The sequence below is a fragment of the Cynocephalus volans genome, chromosome X (assembly GCF_027409185.1).
Source record: "Cynocephalus volans isolate mCynVol1 chromosome X, mCynVol1.pri, whole genome shotgun sequence".
Classification (NCBI taxonomy): Eukaryota; Metazoa; Chordata; class Mammalia; order Dermoptera; family Cynocephalidae; genus Cynocephalus; species Cynocephalus volans.
Genome location: NC_084478.1, coordinates 161,054,173 through 161,078,902, shown reverse-complemented (window position 1 = coordinate 161,078,902; position 24,730 = coordinate 161,054,173).

Genomic DNA, 24,730 nt, shown 5'->3' with positions numbered 1-24,730 from the left:
GTGCTAAGTTACTACTTAAAACTTTGTTTGCCTCTTTAAATTGTGCCCTTTTATTAGACATATGACAAGTGAGAGATTTGGTCACTTAAGCAACATTTTACGTTGGGAATATATATCCTTTGGTCCTACTGAGATAGCCACTCATGTTTTTTCAAATGATTCTTCTTAGTCTATAATTTGTGCAAAAATATACTGGAAACAAAAATATCACACAAGACATTTCAGATATTGCAGAATTGTGTTTTGCTTATGCTATATTATATGATGGGTCATTTTACATGCACCTGGTTTAAGTTATGTTTGTTAGAACATATGTATATAATCATATTTGTAAATTTGAATTGATCTAAATTTGAGTGAAGTAATATTTGGAGTTAAATTAATCCTTTAAAATATGGCTCCTCAATAACCAATGATAAATGCTCAATCAGTATTTTCCGTCTCCTACATTTCTGAAAACATAGCAGAACTCAATACATTCTGGTTATAAATAATCAGTGAAATAATCTTGAAAACACAAATTAATTTCAAAATCAAAACACAGCTTCTTCTGAATTATCTGGTTATCAAAATGTGGGTAAAATGTAAATAATACATAAAAGATCTAACACACATTATTTTATAATTATGACACCATGTTAATTTATAACAATTTCTCTAATTCTTCCCAAATCCACATCAACTTTAATCCTTCAATGTACTGCTGATGTAAACTGCCTTTGTTGCTGGATTTAGGTCTGGTATCTGGTTTCTGTTTTTGTAAGAATAATTAGAGTGTAATTTATTCCAATATTATTATGGGAAGCCTGGTGCCTTATAAAGAATTAAGTCAGTGAGCTTCTTTATCACTGAGAGGGGTGAAGCAAAGGCTGAATACCAATGTGCCAACCACTTTGAAAGACACTTCCAAATTAGAACAGAAATTGAATTAGAGATGGGCTCTAAGGTCCCTTCTACCTTGAAGAGTCTATAATTCTACTATATAACCTGAGGCTGACCCTCCATGTGAACCATAGCATAGTCAGATGGTTCATCTCTTTTCACTAGTTACCGTGGTTGAACTGTTTCTGCACCATCTTATCAGTATATTCTCGTAGATGGCCTTGCAGAAGAAAAATTCTCGTCATTAATATAGTCAACTCAGAAGGGATTCCCTTCGGTTTGCTCTTTAGCTTTTGTAAGACACTTTCAGAATTATGAAATTACATCAAGTGCCAACAACAGGACACTTTCCTGAAGAGAATGTAGAAAAAGTGAGATCATTGTTTTACAGTGGGAGCTCAAATTCAGCATTACAAAAAGCTACAGAGTATGTAAACAGGGCTGTCATTCCCTTCTGGCCTCTCTCCTTGCCCACAAGTACATTCCTCAGAGAACATGTCATTTCATAGAATATACATCATTCTACAATCACTGACTAAGAAAACTAATGGATATTATCTTGGGTCAAAACAATACAGTGTATCTTTCTTTCTCCTTTGTGATGGAAACTCTCTTTATAAAAATTATTCACAGAAGAGTAGTCTGAATTCAAGGAACACATGAGATTACACAAAGTAAACTGGTTTGTGTTCAAGCCTAGGGAGCAGTTTAGGAAGAGGCTATATGACCAAAGGTTGGCCATGTCTGAACCCAAAACAGTTTCTATGTCCTGGAACTTTTGCAATCTTTATATAATTTATTTTTCTTCAGCCCAGAACTGTTAGATATGTTTGAATAAATCAGTATACCAAAACTCTAAGAATTTCTCAATTATAATGATACAGCTAGAACCTGGCTGGTAAAACCTTATAATCTCCCCTGCCAAAGTTTTTCCATGCTTCTGCTAACCAGAGGTTAGACTTCTCATTGGAAAGCATGTCAAATCAAATTGGAAAAAAAGAAAAAAAAAAAACAACTAAAACCTCTTTAGGATTATTTGAGCACTGAGACAGTAGTAACTAAAGTCCCTTCTAATTCCAAACACCTATATATGTGGAAAAGCTGCCATTTAAATGTTTGATTTCTTCTAATGTGTTATATTATTTATAGTTTGTCATATCATGTGTCCTGTATCATATTAATGTAATTATCAGGGTGTCCACAAACTGTTTTTTTCATAATGTTAATGTAGCATTTATTTAGCATTTCATTACTGACACAAACATATATGTAAACCATATGTTAACATTAAATTTACTTAGTTTTTTAATGAGGGGTTTCTTTTGCAAACTTAGCTTTAAAAAACAATCTGAGATCAAAAAGGAACAGAGGATCCATTGGGTTCTTAATCCATTAGCCATATCAGTAACAGGTTGAAGAGAGTCTGAGGACCCATTTCTTCCTGTCAGTACTGTAAAATAGGCAGAGATAGAAGCTAGCAGGGTTGGCCATGTCTGATTGGAGAAAGCCATTGTAAGGGAAAAATACTGACTTCCTAATCTTCTATGCAGTAGAATTTCTTCTCTCTTTATGAGACTGAGTGAGAGAGAGAGGAAGGAAGGAAGGAAGGAAGGAAGGAAGGAAGGAAGGAAGGAAGGAAGGAAGGAAGGAAGGAAGGAAGGAAGGAAGGAAGGAAAGAAGGAAGGAAGGAAGAAAAAGAAAGAATATATTCTAAGAAAAATATATATATATTTCTATGTAATCAGGTACAGAATAGGAAACCAATGTCCAAGGAGGTTAAGTATTCATGCGAACTCACAAAGCCGGTGAGTAGCAGAACTAGATTTGAACCTAAGAGTTCCTAGTCCAAAACCTCATGTTTAATTCAAAGTAGCACACCACCTAGGGCCAGCTTGAGATTTTAGTAATTTACTTTTTAAATTACATACAGCAAAATTCACCCTTTTTGTTTATGAGTTTTGATAAATGCATACGGCCATGTAACCATGACCACAGTTAACATAGAGAATAGTTCAACCACCCCCAAATTCCCGCATGCTGCCCCTTTGGAAAGAAACCTTTTCCACATCTTAATACTGGCAAAGAGGAAGGAAGAAAGGGAGGGAGGGTGGGAAGAAGAATGATTCTTCTCCACTCCCCAGTTTTCAGGTGGAACTTTTTCTTGGTTCTCAGGCCATAAAAAGGAGATGTTTATAGGGGTGTCCTTTCTGTGAATTCCTGAGACTTGGATCAAAGCTGGGAGATAAAGGAGGAAAACAACAAACAAACAAGAAAGGCACCATGGTACTTGTTCTTCACATTTTAATTTTCCTCTCCAGACAGCCTGCTACTCTTTAATTTTCAGAGTCTTAGGTAGTTGCTTTTAATGTATTTATATATATATATTTATATATATATTTATATATAAGAAGTCCATGCTTCTTAGTAGTAGTGTAAGAGAGACAGAGGCTGTAGGGGGCTTACTCCAACGTGGCCAGCATGAGAAGTCCAGATTGAATTTAAGAAGGAAACATGGATGCCTTGATGGAATATTTCAATTCCAAAGGGCAAATTAGGTTCTACTATTATTTAGCCTAAATAGCACAAGATGTTCTGTTAGTATTAAGAAGCCAAACATTAATTAAGCTCTCAGTAATATCAGGGATATTAGCCTGAGCAGATTAACTTTTATCCTGCAGCTAGATTTTAGCAAGGATTGCAACATTAAGATTAGTTTTCAGATCTCTAGCCAGTAATGAAAGATATGTTGGATTTGTCCTTGGTTCTGAGGTAGGAAATTCGATAAATAAAATATCAGGTCTCTGGCATGTGCATGAGATGCAGGATATCTTCAGAGTGCATAAGGACTCAGAAGTTTTGGTATACTCAATTATTTCCACAGATTGATTTGATTTCTGTATATCCATACAAAGAAAACTGTGCTTCAGAGGATGTGATTGCCCTCTAGTGGGGGCCACCCAAACTGCAGATCAAAATTACCAAGGTCTCTAGGAAGTTCTGAAGATCTGGCCAAATCTACAACGTACAGTAAACATTCTAAGGATGTAGAATTATGCTGCATGTTTGATTTCCTCTTTTCTCTATTTTTCGTGACATATATTTTTAACACACCATATTTAAAATATTTTCATTTCAACACATAAAATAAAATTATTAATAAGGTATTCTATATTATTTTTTCATATTAAATCATAAAAATCCAGTATTTATGTTAGAACACGTCTTAATTTTGACTAGTCACATACAGAATGCTTAATAGTTGCATCTGACAAGTTTCTCATGGTGGGCAGCATGGCTTTCGGCAGTTATAGCTATTAATTTTTTCAAGTTTTTCTTGCATATAGACATTACTCTAAAATCTTTTACTAGATTGTGATAATTTTTCAGTTGGTTCTCTGGTTCTACACTGGCAATATATAATCTATAAATTATAACAATTTTTCACTTCCATTTAAGTATTTAATAATTTATTGTCTTTTTCCAATATGTTGCATTGGATAGGACCTACTAGAAACATTTTCTTTTTAATTTCTTTTTTGTTAGTATGGTAAGAACACTTAACATGAGATCTATCAACTTAACAAATTTTTAAGTGCACAATACAGTGTTATTAACTATAGGTCCAGTGTAGTATAGCGGATATCTAGAACTTAGTCATCTTGCATAACTGAAACTTTATACCCATTGAACAGCAACTCCCCAATTCTCCCTCTCCCTAGGCCCTAGCCATAACCATTCTACTCTCTGCTTTTATGAGTTTGACTGTATTAGATACCCCATTTAAGTGGAATCATGAAGTATCTGTCCTTCTGGGACTGGTTTATTTCATGTAGTGTAATGTCCCTCAAGGATCATTCGTGTTGTCACATATGGGAGCATTTCCTTCTAAGTCAAAATAACACTGTTTATAGCACATTTTCTTTATCCACTCATTCATGAATGGACTTTTAGGTTATTTCTATATTTGGCTATTGTGAATAATGCTGTAGTGAACATGAAAGTGCAGATATCTTATCCTAATTTCAATTTTTTTTGATAAATATCCAGAAGGAGGATGGCTGGATCATATGGTAGTTATAGTTTAAATTCTTCTTATGAACCTCCATCTTGTTTTCCATAGTGGCTGTGCCATTTTACATTCCCACTAACAGAGTACAAGTGTTCCAATTTCTCTACACCCTCTTCAACACTTGTTATCTTTGTTTTCTGATAATAGCCATCCTAACAGTTGTGAAGTGATATCTCATTGTGGTTTTGACTTGTATTTTCCTGGTGATTAGTGATGTTGAACATCTTTCCACATACTTGTTGGCCATTTCCATGTCATTTTTTTTTTTTTTTTTGAGAAATGTCCATTCAAATACTTTACCCATTCTTAAATTGGGTTATTTGTATTTTTGCTGCTAAGTTGCAGGAGTTCTTTATGTTTTGGATATTAACCCATTAGCAAATACATACTTTGCAAATATGTTCTCCCATTCTGTAGGTTGTCACATCACTCTGTTGATTGTTCCCTTTGCTGTGCAGAAGGTTTTCAGTTTGATGTAGCCTCACTTGTCTATTTATGTTTTTGTTACCTGTGCTTTTGGTGTCACACCCAAGAAGTCCTTGCCCATACATATGTCATAAAGTTTTTCCCCTTTGTTTTCCTCTAGGAATTTTTATAGTTTCTGGATTTATGTTTAAGCCTTTAATCCATTTTGAGTTTATTTTTGTGTATTGTGTAAGATAGGGGTTCACTATCATTCTTCTGTATGTGACTATCCAGTTTTCCCAACATCCTTTGTTGAAGACTATCCTTTCCCCATTTTGTACTCTTGGCATCCTTGTCAAAGATCAGTTAATTGTATAGGTGTGGGTTTATTTCTAGGTACTTTATTATGTTCTATTGGTCTATATTTCTTTTTTTTAAATGCAAGCACCATACGGCTTTAATTACTGTAGCTTTATAATATGTTTTGAAATCTGGAGGTGTGATGCCTTCAGCTTTGCTCTTCTTGCTCACAATTATTTTGGCTATTCATATGTTTCTATATGACTTTTATGATTTTTTTTCTATTTCTGTAAAAAAATGCCACTGTGGTTTTGATAAAAAATACATTGAATCTGTAGATCACTTTGGGTAGTATGGACATTTTAACAATATTGTGTCTTCCAATTCATGAACATGGGATGTCTGCCACTTATTTGTATCTTCTTTAATTTTTTTTAATGGTTTATAGTTTTTAGTGTATAAGTCGTTCACCTTCTTGGTTAAGTTTATTATTATTTTTAATGCTATTGTAAATGGGGTTGTTTTCTTAATTTTCCTTTCTGATAGCTCATTGTTCGTATATAGAAAAGCAACTTTAATTTTGTGTCCTGCAACTTTACTGGATTCTTCAACAGTTATTTTTTTGGGGGGCGGTGGGTGGGCATCTTTAGCAGTTTTCTCCATATAGGATCATGTCACCTTCACAGATAATTTTACTTCTTTCTTTCTGATTTGGATGCTTTCTATTTCTTTTTCTTTCCTGATTGCTTTGGTTAGGACGTCCAGTATTATGCTGAATTGGAGTGGTGAGTGTGGGCATCCTTGTGTTGTTCCTGGTCTTAGAGGAAAAGCTTTCAGCTTTTCATTGTTGAAGATGATGTTATATGTGGGCTTGTCACGTAAAGCTTTTATTATGTTGAGTTAACTTCCTTTTATGCCTAGTTTGTTGAGAGTTTTTTATTATGAAATGCTATAGAATCTTCTTGAAAGCTTTTTCTACTTCTAGTAAGATGATTGTATAATTTTTTGCACATCATTTTATTAATGTGGTGTATCACATTAATTAATTTGTATATGTTGAGCAATTCTTGCACCCCAGGTAGAAATCCCACTTGACCATGCTTAAATGATCTTTCTAATGTCATTTTGAATTCAGTTTGGTAGTATTTTGTTGAGAATTTGGCATATATATTCATCAAGGTTATTGGCCTGTAATTTTCACTTGTCATAGTGTCTTTGTCTTGCTTTGGTATCACGGTAATGCTGGTCTCAAAAAATGAGTTTGAAAGTGATCTCTTTTATTTTTTGGAAGATTTTGAGAAGAATTAGTGTTAATCATTCTTTAAAGATTTGATAGAATTCACCAAAGAAGCCATTTAATCCTGGGCATTTTATGTTGGGAGGTTTTTGATTAATGCTTCAATCTCTGTACTCTTCTTGTCTGGTCATATTTTATATTTCTTCATGATTCAGTTTGGTAAGTTATATTTTTCTAGGACTTTATCCATTTCTTCAAGGTTATTCAATACTTCGGCATACATTGGTTGATAGTAGTTTATTATGATCATTTTTATTTCTGTGGCATCATTTGTAATTTCTCCTTTCATTTTATTTGTTTCTTCCTTCTTCTTTTTAGTCAGTCTACCTAAAGGTTTGTTAATTTTATTGATCTTTTCAAAAAAACAACTCAATTTTGCTAGAGTTTTTTGTTTAATTATTTTAGTCTATATTTCATTTATTTTTGCCCTAATCTTTATTATATCCTTCCTTCTCCTAACTTTGGGAATAGTTTTTTCTTTTTCTTCTAGTTTTCATAGGTCTAAAGTTAAGTAGTTTATCAGAATTGTTTTCTTTTCATTTTAGGCCTTTTTCCTGCAATTTCCTTTCTAGTACTCCTTTTCCTGTATTCCACAAGTTTTGGTACATTGTAATTTCAGTTTAATTTGTCTCATGATATTTTCCAATTTCCCTTTTGATTTTCTCTTTGACACATTGGTTGTTCAATAGTGTGTTGCTTAATTTCCACATATTTGTGAATTTTTCAATTCTCCTTCTGTTATTGATTTCTACATTTATTCTATTTTGGTCAGAAAAGATATTTGACATAATTTCCATCATCTTAAATTTGTTAAGACTTGTTTTTTTACCTAACATGTGATCTATTCTTGAGAATGTTACATGTGCACTTGAGAAGAATGTGTATTCCACTGCTGTTGTGTGTATTCTTCTGCATATGTCAGTTAGTTCCATTTGGTCTCTATTGTTGTTCAAGTGTTCACTGTTTCCTTATTGTATTGGTGTCTACCTCTCTCATTAGGTCTAATAGTGTTTGCTATACAATAGTGAGTACTTTGATATTGGGTGCATATATATTTATGATTGTTACATCTCGTTGGATAGATCTCTTTATCATTACATAATTCCTTCTTTGCATTTTTTATAGTTTTTGTTTTAAAATCTATTTATCTGAAATAAGAATAGCTACTCTTGCCCATTTTTGCTTTCTATTTGCATGATATATCTTTTTCTATCCCTTCATTATTGGTCTGTGTGATTCTTTACAGTTGAAATGGGTTTCTTGTATGCAGTATGTAGTTGGGTCTAATTTTTTAATCCATTTGGCCAGTCTATGTCTTTTGAGTGAGAAATTCAATCCCTTTGTATTTAGAATTGTTATTAAAAGGTATTGTCTTATTCCTGGCATTTCACTGATTTTTGTACGGTTGTTTTAAATATCTTTTGTTCCTTTTTTTCCTCTTTTTTTGTTTGTCATCTGTGTTCCTTGGTTTTTTGAGAAGATATAGTTTCTTTCTTTTTCTCATTTGCATATATGCTCTAGCAATGGGATTTGTTATTTATCATGTATTTGTGGTGGTGATGATCATTTTTTGGATTCCAAATGGAACTACTTTGAAGATTTCTTGCAGTCTATGTGGTAGTGAACTCCCACAGAATTTTTTTGTCCAGGAAATACACTATTTCTCCTTCGTTTCTGATGGATAACATTGGTGGGTGTAGTATTCCTGGCTGGCAATTTTTTTCTTTTAGTACTTTGAATATATAATCACATTCTCCTCTGGACTGTAGGATTTCTGCTGAGAAGTCTGCTGTTATTCTGCTGGGGACTCCCTTATAAGTGACTTGATACTTTTCTCTTGCTGCTTTTAGGATTCTCTCTTTGTCTTTGACTTTTGACAGCTTGAAGACAGTGAGTCTTAGAGAGAACCTCTTTGGATTGAATCTATTTGGGAATAATTGAGCCTCTTGGATATGAAAGTCCATATCTCTTCCTAAACCTGGGAAGTTTTCCATGATTATTTTTTGTCTTTTCTATAATGGCCATTCTAACTGGGCCAAGATGATACCTCATTGTGCTTTTCATTTTCATTTCTCTGATGTTGAGCATTTTTTCATATACCTGCTGACTAGTCGTGTGTCTTCTTTTGAGAAATATCTACTCAGTACATTAGCCCATTTTTTAATAGGATTATTCCTTTTTTTGGTATTGAGTTGTTTAATTTCTTTGTATAATCTGGATATTAATCCCTTGTTGGATGAATAGTTTGCAAAACAAGACACATTAAAATGTGCTCAACATCATTCAGCATCAGGGAAAAGCAAATCAAAACCACATTAAAATATCATCTCACCCCAGATAGAATGGCTATTATCAAAAAGACAGAAAATAACAAATGCTGGCGATGATGTAGAGAAAAGGGATACCTCCTACACTGTTAGTGGGACTGTAAATTGGTGCAGCCATTATGGAACATGGTATGAGGTTTTCTGAAACAATTACAGATGAAACTGCTATATTACCCAGCAATTCAGTTGTTGGGTATACACCCAAAGGAATGGAAATCATCATGTCAATGGGATACTTGCACTCTCATATTTACTGCAGCTTTAATTACAATAGCTAAGTGTTGGAACCAATTTAAACGCCCATCATTGAATGACTGGGTAAGGAAAATGTGGTATATTTACACAATGGAATACTACTGAACCATAAAAAATAATGAAATTCTCCCATTCATAGCAACATGGATGAATTTGGAGAAAATTATATTAAGTTAAATAAGCCAGGCACAGAAAGAGAATTACTACATGTCTTCACTTATATGTGGAAGCTAAAAAGAAAAATAAATAAATAAATATAAAAAGAAAGAAATATACATACAACCATTACAACAATACATTGAACTTCCAAAAGGAGAAAATAGAACTAAGGTTACCAGAGGTGAGAATTGGGGAGGGGGCCCTTTACCAATTCCTTCATGGAAAAAAGACACAGAAAACTATTACATTGTAAAATGTTGAATAGGCTAATTATCTTTACTTCAGCATCACATTTTACACACAGTACCCCACAAATACATACAATCAACTATGTTTCAATAAAAAAATAGTATGAAGTTTCTTCAAAAAACTAAAACTAGAACTTCCACATTTATACAGCCATCCTACTACTGGGTATTTATCAAAAGAAAAATAAATCAGCATACCAAAGAGATATCTGCACTCCCATATTTATTGCAGCACTATTTACAATAGCCAAGATATGGAATCTACCTAGGTGTTCACTGACAGATGAATGGATAAAGAAAATGTGGCATATATACACAATGAAATACTAATCAGCCATGAAAATGAATTACATCCTGTCATTTGTGACAACATGGATGAGATCCTGGAAAACATCATGTTAAGTGAAATTAGGCACATAAAGATAAATACCATAAGTTCTCACTCATATGTGGGAGCTAAAAGCATTTAAAGTTGAAATTTTATTTTATTTATTTTATTATGTCGATATACATTGTGGCTGATTATTGTTGCCCATCACCAAAACCTCCCTCCCTCCTCCCTCCCCCTCCCCCCCAACAATGTCCTTTCTGTTTGCTTGTCGTATCGACTTCAAGTAATTGTGGTTGTTATATCTTCTCCCCACACCCGTTTTTTTTTTTTTTTTGCGTGTGTGTGTGTGTGTGTGTGAATTATATATTAATTTTTAGCTCCCACCAATAAGTGAGAACATGTGGTATTTCTCTTTCTGTGCCTGACTCGTTTCACTTAATATAATTCTCTCAAGGTCCATCCATATTGTTGCAAATGGCAGTATTTCATTCGTTTTTATAGCTGAGTAGTATTCCATTGTGTAGATGTACCACATTTTCCGTATCCACTCATCTGATGATGAACATTTGTGCTGGTTCCAACTCTTGGCTATTGTAAAGAGTGCTGCGATGAACACTGGGGAACAGGTATACCTTCGACTTGATGATTTCCATTCCTCTGGGTATATTCCCAACAGTAGGATAGCTGGGTCGTATGGTAGATCTATCTGCAATTGTTTGAGGAACCTCCATACCATTTTCCATAGAGGCTGCACCATTTTGCAGTCCCACCAACAATGTATGAGAGTTCCTTTTTCTCCGCAACCTCGCCAGCATTTATCGTTCAGAGTCTTTTGGATTTTAGCCATCCTAACTGGGGTTAGATGGTATCTTAAAGTTGAAATTTTAGAAGTAGAGTGTAGAATTGTGGTTACTAGAAGCTGAGAACGGGAGACAGAAGGCTGGAATAGGGAGAATTTTTGTTTACAGATACAAAATTATAACTATATAGGAAAAATAAGTTCTATTGGTCTACAGTAGTGCTAGGCATCTATAATTAACAATAATTTATTGTATGTTCTCAAATGGCTAGAAGTGAGGAGCTCAAATGTTGTCATCACAAAGAAATGACAAATTTTTGCAATAATGAATGTGCTAATTGCCTTGATTTGATCATCACATGTTGTACATATGTATTGAAATATAACTCTGTACTCCATAAATATGTACAATAAATGTGTCAATTCAAAAATATATTATAAAGAAAGAGAGGAAGAGCTGAAAACATAGCTGTAGCACCTCTTCACATTCTGTGAGGATGGGACACCATACTTTAGGAATACGAATTTTAGGAAAAAGAATATGCATTGAATCAGAAACTATTAAATGGACCTTTGTCCCTGTGGAAGGCTGAGTAATATCTCTCCCACCTCCCTACCTCCATGCAACAATTCCACATCCCAATCCCCAGAACCTGTGAATTCTACCTTATATGGCAAAAGGAAATTTGCAGCAGTGATTAAGGATCCTGAGATGGGGAGATTATGTTTGATTATCCAGTGAGCACAAAATTGAATCACCAGCGTCCTTATAAGTGGGAGGCAAAGGGATATTTAACTATAGAAAAAGAGAAGCTGATATGAAAACAAAAGTAGAGATTGAAGTGATGTTCTTTGTTGAGGGAGGAAGGGGTAACAGCCAATGAATATAGGCAGGTACTAAAAGTTGAAAAAGGCAAGGAAATGGATTGTTTCCTCAGAGCCTCCATAAGGATCCAGCATTCTCAACACTTTAACTTTAGCCCAGTGAAACTGAATTCATTCATCTGACTCCCAGAACTGTAAGAGAATAAATTTGTGTTGTTTTAAGACACTAAATTTGTGGTAATTTGTTACACCATTGATAGGAAACTAATACAGTCTTCAGTGGTAAGAAGACACGGATCTGGGAAATAAGTGGTAGAATCAGTAGTAACTACAATTACCAATAACCCACTGAGAAACTTTGTATTTTCTCTCGTCTCTGGGATTACAGCATCCCCTGCAGAGGGAAACACTCTTGTAAGGAGACACAGCAAAATTCTCATTGAATAGTAAGCTTTGGCTGCTTCCTGGGACTGTTTGGGCTCCAGAGTCTGCAGACCAATAGACAAGAAGAGAAGTCACCATCATGTCATGTGGAATTGACCCTGATCAGCAGGAGGAGTTAAGGATGCTATCAAGAAAAGGGGAGAAATACATGTGGAATTTAGTTGAACCACTGTGGGTAGCTCTTGGTACCACCTACTATCCCACTAAGGCACGAAGAGGTAATAGCTGAGTGGAGGAGGGAGATGCTGAGTTCTAACTTCAACAAAAGGGACTGTAGCTTGTCTCACAAACCCTGCTCTACATTTTTGCTTAGGAATAGAGTTTACTAAAACCCTGGAACAACTGCTTCCCAAATGTGTATGGACAAATGGATGCTCAAAATGTAAAGGGTGGGCTGTGGCAGAAACAGAAATTTACTCCTCACATGCCATTTCAAGAAAGAATTTGCTACAAAGATGAAGAGTGTGGTCAGCTGGCAACCTTTAGCTGTTACTTCCTGCAGGATGTGTCTAAAATTCCAGGCAGAAGTTATACTTTCTCAAAGTTACCCTGGCCATTGACTAGGTAAGGTAGTGGTACGAGGAACTGGCCGAGTTTTTTCCCAGTGTGAAACTACTATGATAAGCAATTTTTGCTGTAATGTTCCCGACTGGTCTAGAAGAAACTGTGTCATGCCTGCATGTGATGGTGTGATGGCTTCAACTGCATGATCCTATTTTGTCTCATTTTTTTTCCCCACAGATATTACTCCTTAATAGACCTTTTGTACTTCAACATTTGCTTCTCAGAGGTCTCAGCCTATATAAACCTTATGCCAATTATTTGAATAATTTGGTAAAATGGAAAAAATCTTGAAAAATAAAACTTAACCAAATAAAAAGAAAATTGAAAAGAAAATCTGAAAAAAATGCATACACTAGTATATAGACATATATATTCATATATACATGAAATATATCATGATATATTATGTATAAAATATATATAAAATATATGTATACATACACCTACACAAAAAAACGCTGAATTATTAAACAAACTTTTCTAAATGGAAACTCCAGAGAGAGATGGTTACATTGTTGAATTTTACAAAGCATTAAAGAAAGAAAATAATACCAATTTTCTACAAACTCTTTTAGGAAATAGAGGAGGAAGGAACACATAATTTATTTCATGAAGCCATTATAATCCTGATACCAAAATCTGATGAAGACATTATAAGAAAAGAAAATTGCAGACCAATAACCTTGATGAAAATGCATACTTATGTATTAACAAGTATTATCAAATCAAATCCAGCAATGTATAAAAATAAAATCTTGACTACATAGAGGTTATTCCAAAGATCCAATAAGGAAAATTTCAATTTTTGAAAATCAATCATTATTGCTTATAACATACCATGTCAACAAAATGAAGTAAAAAATATGATTATTTAAGCAGAAGCAGAAAAAGCATTTGAAACAATCTAATACTTACTCATGATAAAAACTATCACCAAACTAGGATTGAAGAGAACTTCCTCAATCTGATAAAGGGCATTTATACAAAACTATAGTCATTATATTTAGTGGTTGAATTATTGAAAACTTTCCCTCTAATACTGAGAAAAAGACGAGGATCTCTGTTCTTGCCTCTTCTATTCGACCTTGTTTATTGGTCATGGCTAGTACAATAATGGTAGAAAAATAAATAAAAATTGTATTTATTAGACAGGAAAAATTAAACATGTCTCTATTAACACACAATGTGTTCGTTTACTAGAAAATTCCTAAGGAAGTTGTAAAACCCCAAATAAAATTGATAAGTAAACACAGAATGAATACAGGACATGAAGTCAATATATGAAAATTTAAATTATTACCATATATTGACAACTGACAATTGGAAAATGAAATTATGAAACAATATATTTACCAATAGCATCAAAAACATGACCTATTTAGGAATAAAGTTTACAAATTATATGTAAGGCCTATAAATTAACAGCACAAACCATTGCTAAGTATTGAAGGACATCTAAGTAAATGGAAAGATATAGCATGCTTGAAAACAGAAGACTTACAAGTTTCAAATTTCCCTAATCAATGTATAGATTTAATGCAATCCCAATCAAAATCCCAGAAAGATTTTTTTTGTAAATATGAGTTTTATTCTATTTTACATGGAAATCTAAAGGATCTAGTATAGCCAAGATAACCTTAAAAGGTAGAACAATAATGAAGGACTTTGTTAAATGACCTGATATTGATAAGTCCACTGTGGTTATGGTGGTTATGTAAGATGTTTCTTAGGTAAAAGACAATTAAATATTAGAGGTAAATGAGCTTGTGTGCAACTTATTCTTGCATATGGGGAAAGTGTGGGATCATGGAGGAGGGGCAGGAGCAGAGAGTGAACACATGCAAATGATGGAATAAAAGGTAAACAATTGTAGAATTTGGGTAAAATATATTCAGGAGTTTCTTGTACTATTCCTGCAACTTTCTGTATGAAATTATATCAGAATAAAATGCTAGCCAAAATATAAATGGTGCTATGAGATCATATAATAAAGTGACCTAACCTAGTTTGGGAGGTTCAAAACACTTTTTCTGAAGAATTATTCATGGTCTGACCTCTTTGGGCCAGTCATAAGTCTTGGACGTCCACAGCTCTCATTTAATGCTTCTAAAATATTCCTGAATTATTCTCACTTTTGGAATGTTGCCAACTCTTGAGGTGTCAAAGCACAATGAATATTTATAGCTGAAAAAAATGGAAGTGATTTAATGAAAGTAAAATGATACTATTTCTATGGAAGTAAATTTTTACCCACAAGGATCTTATTTAGCCATGTTTTAATCAATATTTTAAAAAGAACAACGAGATAGACTTGATACTTCCCTATCTTACTTGTCCTCTGACCTGTCTTTTGTATCTGATAGGAGCTATTCTCATCACAGCATGGTCGATGGATGGCTAAACCACACCCATAGATGTAGATATGCGCAGTCCCAAGTTTGAGTAAGTGGCAGAACCCAGAAAGTTGTCCTACCTAATGAGCGGTTTCTCACCTTGCTTCTCACTGACTCTTTTCTGGGTCTTTATTTCTATAGTTCAAATACTGTTCCAGAAGCCATGGGAGATCAAAGGAAACATAAAAGAATATCTGATTTCCCCAAAATGGCGGTCTCATCAGAATAATTTCAATATTAATATCAAATTACGGAGGAAACACCATATTAAAACTGTACATCAAATGAGAACTGTTTATAAGTCAATTTGTCAACAGCAACCTCAAAATTTACCATTAACTATGGTAAATTTTTCACTGTTCTTTGCTCTGTGTAGGATAGTACTGGTCAGCATTAATTTAACAGGTTGCTTTAAAATAAAACATCTCAAGAAAATTTAGGAATTTATTGACTCCTGAGACTGTGATAGGTTTTGACCGGAAAATTGCATCCATGTGATAAATAACTGCTTTTCAGAGTGCCTTAGCATTTCTAAATCAAGGCCTGGTTGTTAACGTGTAGAAATAGGAATGATATCATTATTCTCTCTGTATCTAAATTGTTTCCATTGTAGTCTGTGTTGCAATTCTACTTGAGAAAGGATTTGAAACATTTATGAATGTCTTTAAGACTTGTAAGCAATTCATTATCTTCATTCTGTAGAGAATGGAAATGTAAAAATCCTAAATTCTGTAACTCCATTTTAGGACCTTGTCAAGTATCCCCCAAGACATTATAGAATTACTGACAAATCCCAATGGAAGCAATTTCTATTACTGCAGCATTCAAGTATTCTACTAGCAGAGAGCTCCATTACAAAGCCAGCACTGAATGTTGGGGGACAGGATCAACAACATATCTTTATAAGAGACTATTATAATAGGTTTTTCCTTATATAATTGCTACTCTAAAAACCTTCAAAAATATTTCTTTAATGTCTGGCTATAAAAGTAATATTAAGGAAGAATGTCGTACTAAGAAAAATATAAAAGGAAGAAAGGCCTATGGTTCAATGAGCCAAAGATGAAAACTGACACGACTGTACGTTTTTCCACTGTGTCTCTACTTGTATGTATTACATGCTACTGTGGTTGGAATATGTCCCCCAAAGCTCATGTGCTGGGAGCATAATCCGCAATGCAACAGTATTGGGAGATGGGGTCTTTAAGAGGTGATATGGTTATGAGGGCTATGCCCTCATGAATAGATTAATGCTATTATTGCAGGAATGGCTTCCTCAAAAATGGATGAGTTTGGTCTGATTTCCACTCTCTGTCTCGCACACTCGCTTCCCTTTCCACCTTCTGCCATGGGAAGAAGGCTTTCAGCACATGCAAAACAGATGCTGGCACTGTGCCCTTGGGCTTCCCGTCCTCCAGAATCATGAGCCAAATAAATCTCTTTCCTTTATAAATTACCCAGTTTGTGGTATTCTGTTATAGCAGCAGAAAATGGACTAAAACACATGCCTACATTTTATCCAGAAATATCCTCCAGTGTTCTGGTTACCAGTAGTTTCCTTATTTCAAATCAAAAGACATTTTTCATGGTTTTCCTTATTTGACCTTGTTGCTACATTTGACATTGATGATCCTCTCCTCCTTCTTGAAATTTTCTACTCTCCTGGCCTTCATAATGTCATACATTGACTTCATATCACCCAATTGTTCCTTCCAGTACTTTTGGTTGGCTCTTCTTCCTTACCCAACCCTTAAATATAAATGCTTAGCACAATTTCAATCTTGACCCAATGCTCTTTTTATTTTGTTGTTTGTAGGAAATCGCATCATCTCTTTGTCTTCAACTCCTACCATATGCTGACTTCTTTCATATCTGTATTTCCAGCCAGGGTTCTTTTCCAGGCTTCATTCTGCCTGCTACCTATTTCTACCTGTATTAGGTTTTTAATAGTATTCCTACTTCTATATTCATTGATAAGAACGAGGCTTTTAAACTTTTGTACTTCCTTGTCACTCACTGTCCAATTTCTGAGCATTCTATTTTCTAAATATTTCCTGAATCTGCCTCCTCATCTCCATTCTTACTAATATCGTCCCATTTCAGTCTCAGTGACTTTTTTCTAGACATGAACAAAACTAAATATGACCTTTCCTTGATACTGCTGTTAATTTAGCTTAATCATATAGTCCATGAGGGGCCAACAAAATGTTTTCAAAAGGAAAGTGACATTAGCATCATAGAAAAAAAAAAAACCCACGTCATGTCTACAGTGTGGAAATAGAAATTTAAGAGAAGGAAGAGCAGCTAAGAGGTTGTTCTAGGAATCTAGGTGAGGGATGAGAGCCTACAGTAAAACATCGAGGGTAAAAATAACGTAGGAGACAGATTAAAAATATATTTAGGAGAAAAATGGTTAAGAAATGGTGATTGATAGAAGACATGAGGTAAAGTAACTTTCATGCTGCTAATCTTTCAGGAAATTAACCGTTATGCTGTGTCTTGCCTTTTGCCCATTTCGACACTATATCATTTACTCACCAATATGGTCTCATCCTACTATTCTTACAAATCATCTTTTCAATTTAGATATAATAAACTCAATACCTCCCTCTCCAAATACACTCTCACTTCCACTCGATATGTTCATATTCATCAAATCTGCTATTTAAATCGCCCTTCCAATAATAATTTAATATTTAACGTGTATTAGACAACATGGAGGATAAAAGGTGCATTAGGTGTCATCTCTCAGCTCCTAGAAGATACAAAGCAGAGCATCAATCACTTCATAGCACAGACTTCTCTCAGGCCATTATTTTCCTTCTACCATGCTGAACTCTTTCCACATCTTGGTTTATTATTTATCTAATCTTCTCATAAAATTTATCAACATGAATGCTATCATATGCCTTATCTGTTCTTGCACCAAAGCAATATCCTCTTATTGAGTATTAACATTGTGGCTGGCAAGAGTATTTCATATATCTTATCTTAATTAATACTTACAATACTCTTACAAGATGTTTGTTAGCCTTATTTGAAAAGTGTGTTAACCAAAGAAGAGAGATTAAGTAAATTGCCAATATCATATAACTAATAAGTACTATTGCTGTGAATTTGAGGCCAAGTGTTAATTATTTCTGTCTACTTACTTCAAGTGGCTTAATGATCCTTTTATTTGTGGTTTGGGGAGAGAATAAAGAGGAGAGGACATATCTGAAAAATAGTTAGAACTGAAGTATTACATGTGATCATTTCCAAGTTTATATTAGACTGCTTTCAAATACCAAGTATTTAGAATACTTTATGCTTCAAATAAATATTGCCTTAATTTTGTTTCCTGGAGTTAAATGGTTTCATATTTTTATGCAAAAATAAATGTATTTTGGTTTTTGTTTTGCTTTTATGTTGTCTTTTTCTCCCCCTTAGTTATGGGATATCTGATTCTTTGTAATAAACCTGAATATTTACAAATTTTCAATTGTTCTAATTCCTTGACAGTTTGCTTTTCATGTAGAGTGAACATGTCTGTCCTTTCACACTTTATGTTGATTTACATTATACCAACCAAGTTCTATCTTAACATAATTGCTAAAGTGCCTGGTAATTGTAGGCAGTTTATGAGTCTATTTTCAGAGTTGGCATTTTTATTGATTATTGCAATTATCTTTAATAACAGGTTAATTATTCCTGGGGCACACATGATATTTTGATATATGCATATTTCAAAGAATTGAAGTATCACATCTAAGAGTTTGAAGAGAACTTAAAGGTCAGTTAGCCAAAATTATCATTTAAAATTTTTATTCAAAACATAGGTATATGATCCAGACCACTGTGAGCAAAACATTAAAAAAAGGACATTTTCCAATAGTAGCCATGGAAGGAAAATTATCATTTTTTTATTTGCTTAAAAACAGAATAACTATCTCAACAATGCTTAGTAATAAGAGCACTCACTATATGCCAGGCACCATTCTAAGTGCCTACATGTATAAACTTTGTAATATAGCAATCCTGTGATAAAGTTATTATTTCCATTTTGTAAATGATATAACTGAGGTGCAGAGAGATAAAATAAATCTGCTCAAAATCACACAACCAGTTAATGGCAGACCTAGGTTTCAAATCCAGGCAGTCTGGCTCCAGAGTTTACGCACTTCATGGCTACCCAATTCTTCTTCTTTAATCCTGTAAGAAGTCATCAGAATCTTTATTCAGTGATGGAGTTCGAGTTTTCTACATAGATTTTCATCCTTTCTTTAGTTTTGATGGACTTTTTGGATTGTACCAGGAAATCCATAAGATTTTATAGCCAGATTATTCTAATTGACAGGAAGAAAACACACGAAATTCCCACCATTTACTCACAGAATATCTATGTTGTACACCCAGCTTCGGCTGAGAGTGAGAGAAACCTCAGTCATTCGGCTCTAGTCAATATTTGATAAGAATATACATCATTTATTCAGTCAGCTGGATTTCTTTCTATAATGATATGCCACATTGATCAGCTCTGATAATATTTATAACTCACCTCATTTTAATAGGACTATTAATACTCCTGATGTTTCAACAAACAGCATTAATTATTTTAGTGTTGACATACTGACAAATCATTTGATATGTGGAAAAGAAAAATATAATCAAAGACAACCAAATTACATCCTTCAGCTGCTCATGGGAGAAAATAACGTTAATATTTAAAGTTTCAAAGAAGATTAACAACCATGCTTGTGAGAAGGTATCCAACAAAAGCAATCCAGTAATAATTTAGCAGTAGATATTGGCAATAAAACAAGATGCCCCAGTTAAGAATATTATATCATCCCAGAATGAAGCATCAATCCTAAATTTGTGGAATTAAAAGCATAATCACACTAGTTTAGTTTGCAAAGTTCATAGCCTTAGTTTGATGGGAATACACTTTGCAAGGATTTTATAGGCTAGGGAGTCTTCAACAAATAATTGCAGCTTGCATTATAACTGTGACGAAAAACCCTAGAATCTGGTTTATATTATCGTGAATAGAATAGATGACAGAAATGGTATACAGGAATTTAATTTTATGAAGCAAAAACACTTTGTAAAATATAATCAGTGGATATAAAATAATTTAGTGCTCATATGAACACACCTAAGAATTTACACATTCTTTCTATGCAAGTTAAATATTCTAATTTTAATATACACTAAGCGTTACACATCCAATGACGGCATTGCTTCAAAGTAAGTTGTTCCAGTACTATTGCCAGTGCTCAGAGAAATTATTAGAATTTATTGCTTGGAAATTTATTGAAAGCCAGCTGAAAGACACTTGAGAAACTTGTTCTCACCAATTATTATACCTTGTTTTAGACCAAAATATTTGTCAATTTCACATTTATTAAAGCAATTTCAAATTACTTTTTACGTTTTAGTTTCAAAAAATCACATCTGCCTGCAAACGATGGTAGTAATACAAAATGGTTACTGGCACATAGAAGATGTTAAATTAATGTTTCGTGGATAAATGAATGAGCAAGACACAGGATCCAGAGATAACTCCAAGAAATAAGCTTCACAAATTATTTAAGCAGTAGCTTCATCATTGAAATATGTTTATGTTCTCCCATGTGGACTACTTAGAAGAGGATGACATTTATTTGGACAGATGAGTTCAAGTCTTCACATTATAAAATCAATCACCTTATTTTTAAGTCACACTTCATATATCCAGAGTTTAACTTCTGTTCTAAGATTTTTCAGGATTTGAATTTATTCAAATTTGTTTTAAGTTCTGTAAGTCAATTCAGAAGTTACTCACTGCTCTATAAATAATGCATAGGAAATAGGAATAGATGTAATAACATGAAGTTAGGCCATTACGAGTGAAAAAATATTTAATGCCAGTTCTGTCCAAATACAACTGAAAAATATGAGCAATCTTACATGTTCTTTGCACTCTCTTTATGATAGTTGCCCCATCATCAGACTGTAATTTTAGCTATGCTACCAGGGGGTCTTCAAGTAGATTTTTATATGTACATAATCAAAGAAAAATCAGCAAAACCCATTAACCAATGGACTGGTTTCAGTAAAATGGCCAGGAATTTTTGGTCACCAACCTAATGTTAGATAACAAGTTTGTTTGATTTTTTTTCCAAATTTAAACCAATTATTTGGGTGCAATTTACATTCAACCAAGACAAAACAGAAAATAAATAGACAGTGACTTGATTGGAGCCCTGGAGTTCTGCCAATCCCAGGTTTATAAAATAATGAAAAGACAACTACTCTAGGAGTTTCAAATACTAGGAGATCCTGAGGCTAGACTTTACGTATTTTTAAGCCAGATATTGTTGCCATGGCTCCTTCTCCAAGGTATCCAAGAATCCCATGGAGGGGAGTAAGTAAAGCAGTCATCCTTTCTCTTCCTGCCAACACAGGGATTAAAGTATAAGCAACTTCTCCTTCATGTTTATAGCAGTAGTTTACCTTCGATCTCAAAGTTTTGGGATAGCAAGAGAACATTCCCATCACAAAATCCATGGGGACTGTTGTCCTACTGGTAATTTTGAAAATAGATATTAAATAGCAAATGATCTTGATAACACAGTGAATTGCTTTTCATTTCTTTGTCTGATTATCCTTTAATATTCAGATTTGCACTTGCAATATAAAAATACATTTTTTTATATTAAGGATATACAGAAACCAAGGTTTCTGCTGACATGAACACCATGTAATAGTTACACTTATATATATTAGCTATGTTCCAAGGAAGTCGCTAATAAGGTTATAAATTATATTTTTTAAGAAATAGCTTTTATTATTTCCTACAATTTAGAAATGCATAAAGAAAAATACATGAGGAAGTAATCTATCCAAAGTTCACACAAGCAACTGGAACTGGAACAAATTTTGTCCCAACACAGAATTTATTTGGAAGCTGAGTAGCTTTGAGTTAAAAATCAGGGGACTTGGGAATGTGTGTCTTGTGTTTTGTTTGATAAGGCAGAAACATATCATGGAAGACTGAAAGTAAAAATCTCAATAAATTCTCAGTGACCTTTTCGATGAAGTATTACCCAAACTATTTTCTTGAATTTGATAGTAGCACTGTTAAAAAGGCCTGCTTACTCATCTTCCAAAATTAATCATTATATTTCATCCTCCCTGTCACTGAATTAACCTAAATTTTCATCATTCTTGCTTGAACATTTGAGGATTAAACGAATTAATACATGTAAAGTGCTTAGAACAGTGTCTGACACATTATAATTCAGCTTACTGCGGATCTACCATGTGCTGTAGGCATTACAGGAAATAAAGAGATAAATAAAATAAAATTACTTAAGCCCTTCAATTACTCAGAATCTAGTGGGCAAGGCAGAAACATAAAATCTGCACTGTGTGGAAGACTATAGCAAGTGCGGTAATAAAAGCACAAATGAGGATGAAAAGGGTAGGAAAAGCTATCTTTAGTATTACCCACTCATTTTTTCATTCATTAACTTAAATTAACTCAGTTTTTTCTCACAACCGTTTAAAGTAGCTGGATAGATGCTCCTTTTAGTATTAATGTTGTGCTTTATAGTTTATGAAGTATTTTCACATACACTGACTATTTATTTTAACCATCACAGCAGCCTCATAATAGAGATTCTAACATTATTTTATTTTATAGAAAGGAAACCGAGGTTTGGTCAACTGTCAGAGGTGTTCTGATGTCAAAGCTAGAATGAGAAAACTTTTGGGTAGTAGAAACTGCCCCAAGGTCACATAGCTAGTTAGCAGAGAAAGCTCAATTTGAGATTGTTTGAAAAGGCATATTCTGGACAATAAGTCCACACCTCAACTGATATGAAATGATCAATGTATCTATTTCCCCCAACTTCTAGTCCCTGTAATATGTGTTAGTGTCTATAAAAGAATCTACAGCAAAGGACTTTTTAGAAAAAATGGACTGGTATTGGCCATGATGTACTTTTAGGGCCTGTCTTCATAGCATATAAATATTTTATGGCATCCAGTATGGCCTTTACAAATAAGAAAAATAATGACAACAATTGACATTTCTAAAAGTGTTTTCAAGAAGGGATTGGCAAACATATTATTAATTTTATTCAAGAGGCTCACCCTTCCTCATTTAGTATTTACATTGAATGTATTTTTTTGGAGTGCATTGTTTTACATTAAATACTGAGAGAATATATCAAGTCAGTCTTTCCTGTGGACTCACTATTATTAGAATGACAGAAATATATTCAAGTATAGCATTGCTAATCAGAATGAATTTCTCTGCCACTTTTCTTGCTGTAAATTCTACAATACATGTGATGGGCTGATGTAAGAATTAGGGAAATAATTTTTTCAAATATTCAAATGAATTACAATTATAGGAACAGAATGATGGAAATTGTTAGGTATTAACTTGAAATTACCTCCCATTTAGGATATTCCAGCTTTCATTTAAAATCAGGTTTGTAAGTAAACTTAAAGAGAAAAAAACATTGCTGCTAAAATTATAGAACCAAATCTCTGAATCTGATGTGAATATATAATATTCAGGAAAGGATGGAACTTGTGTTGCCCATCAAAATTAAGTTCAAATGTGCATAGTATGAAAGCTATGCACAAACATTTTAACAATTGTTATCTTTTAAGGATCATACAATAGACATTTCATTCACAATTATTCTCTTCAAGCCAAGATGAAGGCTTTTCTATGAGCATAATATACACCTAGACCCCATTGATTTGGGGCTTGAGCATGAGATTTGTTGGAACCTACAGAATAAGAGTGGAGGCTTTAAGAGTCATTATTTGTTTCTGAACATGCTCATGTGCTCATCCTCAAAATACCCCAATTTTTTAAAGAGAAAAATGAGGATCAGAGTGGTTAGAGACTTGTTTGTAATCATATAGCTCATGAGTCTTCAAATCCATAAGGCTTGGAAGTAGCATTTTTTTATATAACTTTCATGACTTTTATTTTAATCAGTATTCTTTCAGAATCTTTTTTCCCAAGTTTCATGACTGTTTTTCTGTAACCATTTGAGTATCATGAAGAGAATCAGCAGGAGCGAAGAGAATCTGCTGAAGATACATTTGTGAGTTACAATAAGCAATCTTTTCATTCACATTTGTGCATAAAAAATACCATGTGACTTAAAATGTCATTTAAGAAAACTATAAGATAAGTAAGATTAAAAACTGGGCCAAACTTTGGCTCTCTGAGATCATGGTTGTATTTTCCTTGCCATCTGTAGAAGATATACCCCTACACCATATCTATAACTTGATTTATTTTTCACTTGTTCTGTCATGATTTCAGGATTCTAGGCCCACAATTTTGACATCTGGCTCATCGTTTCTATATTTGCTTCAGATGAACTTCAGAGTAATTGAATTCTACCCCAGAAGATAGAGCGTCAGACACATATCATA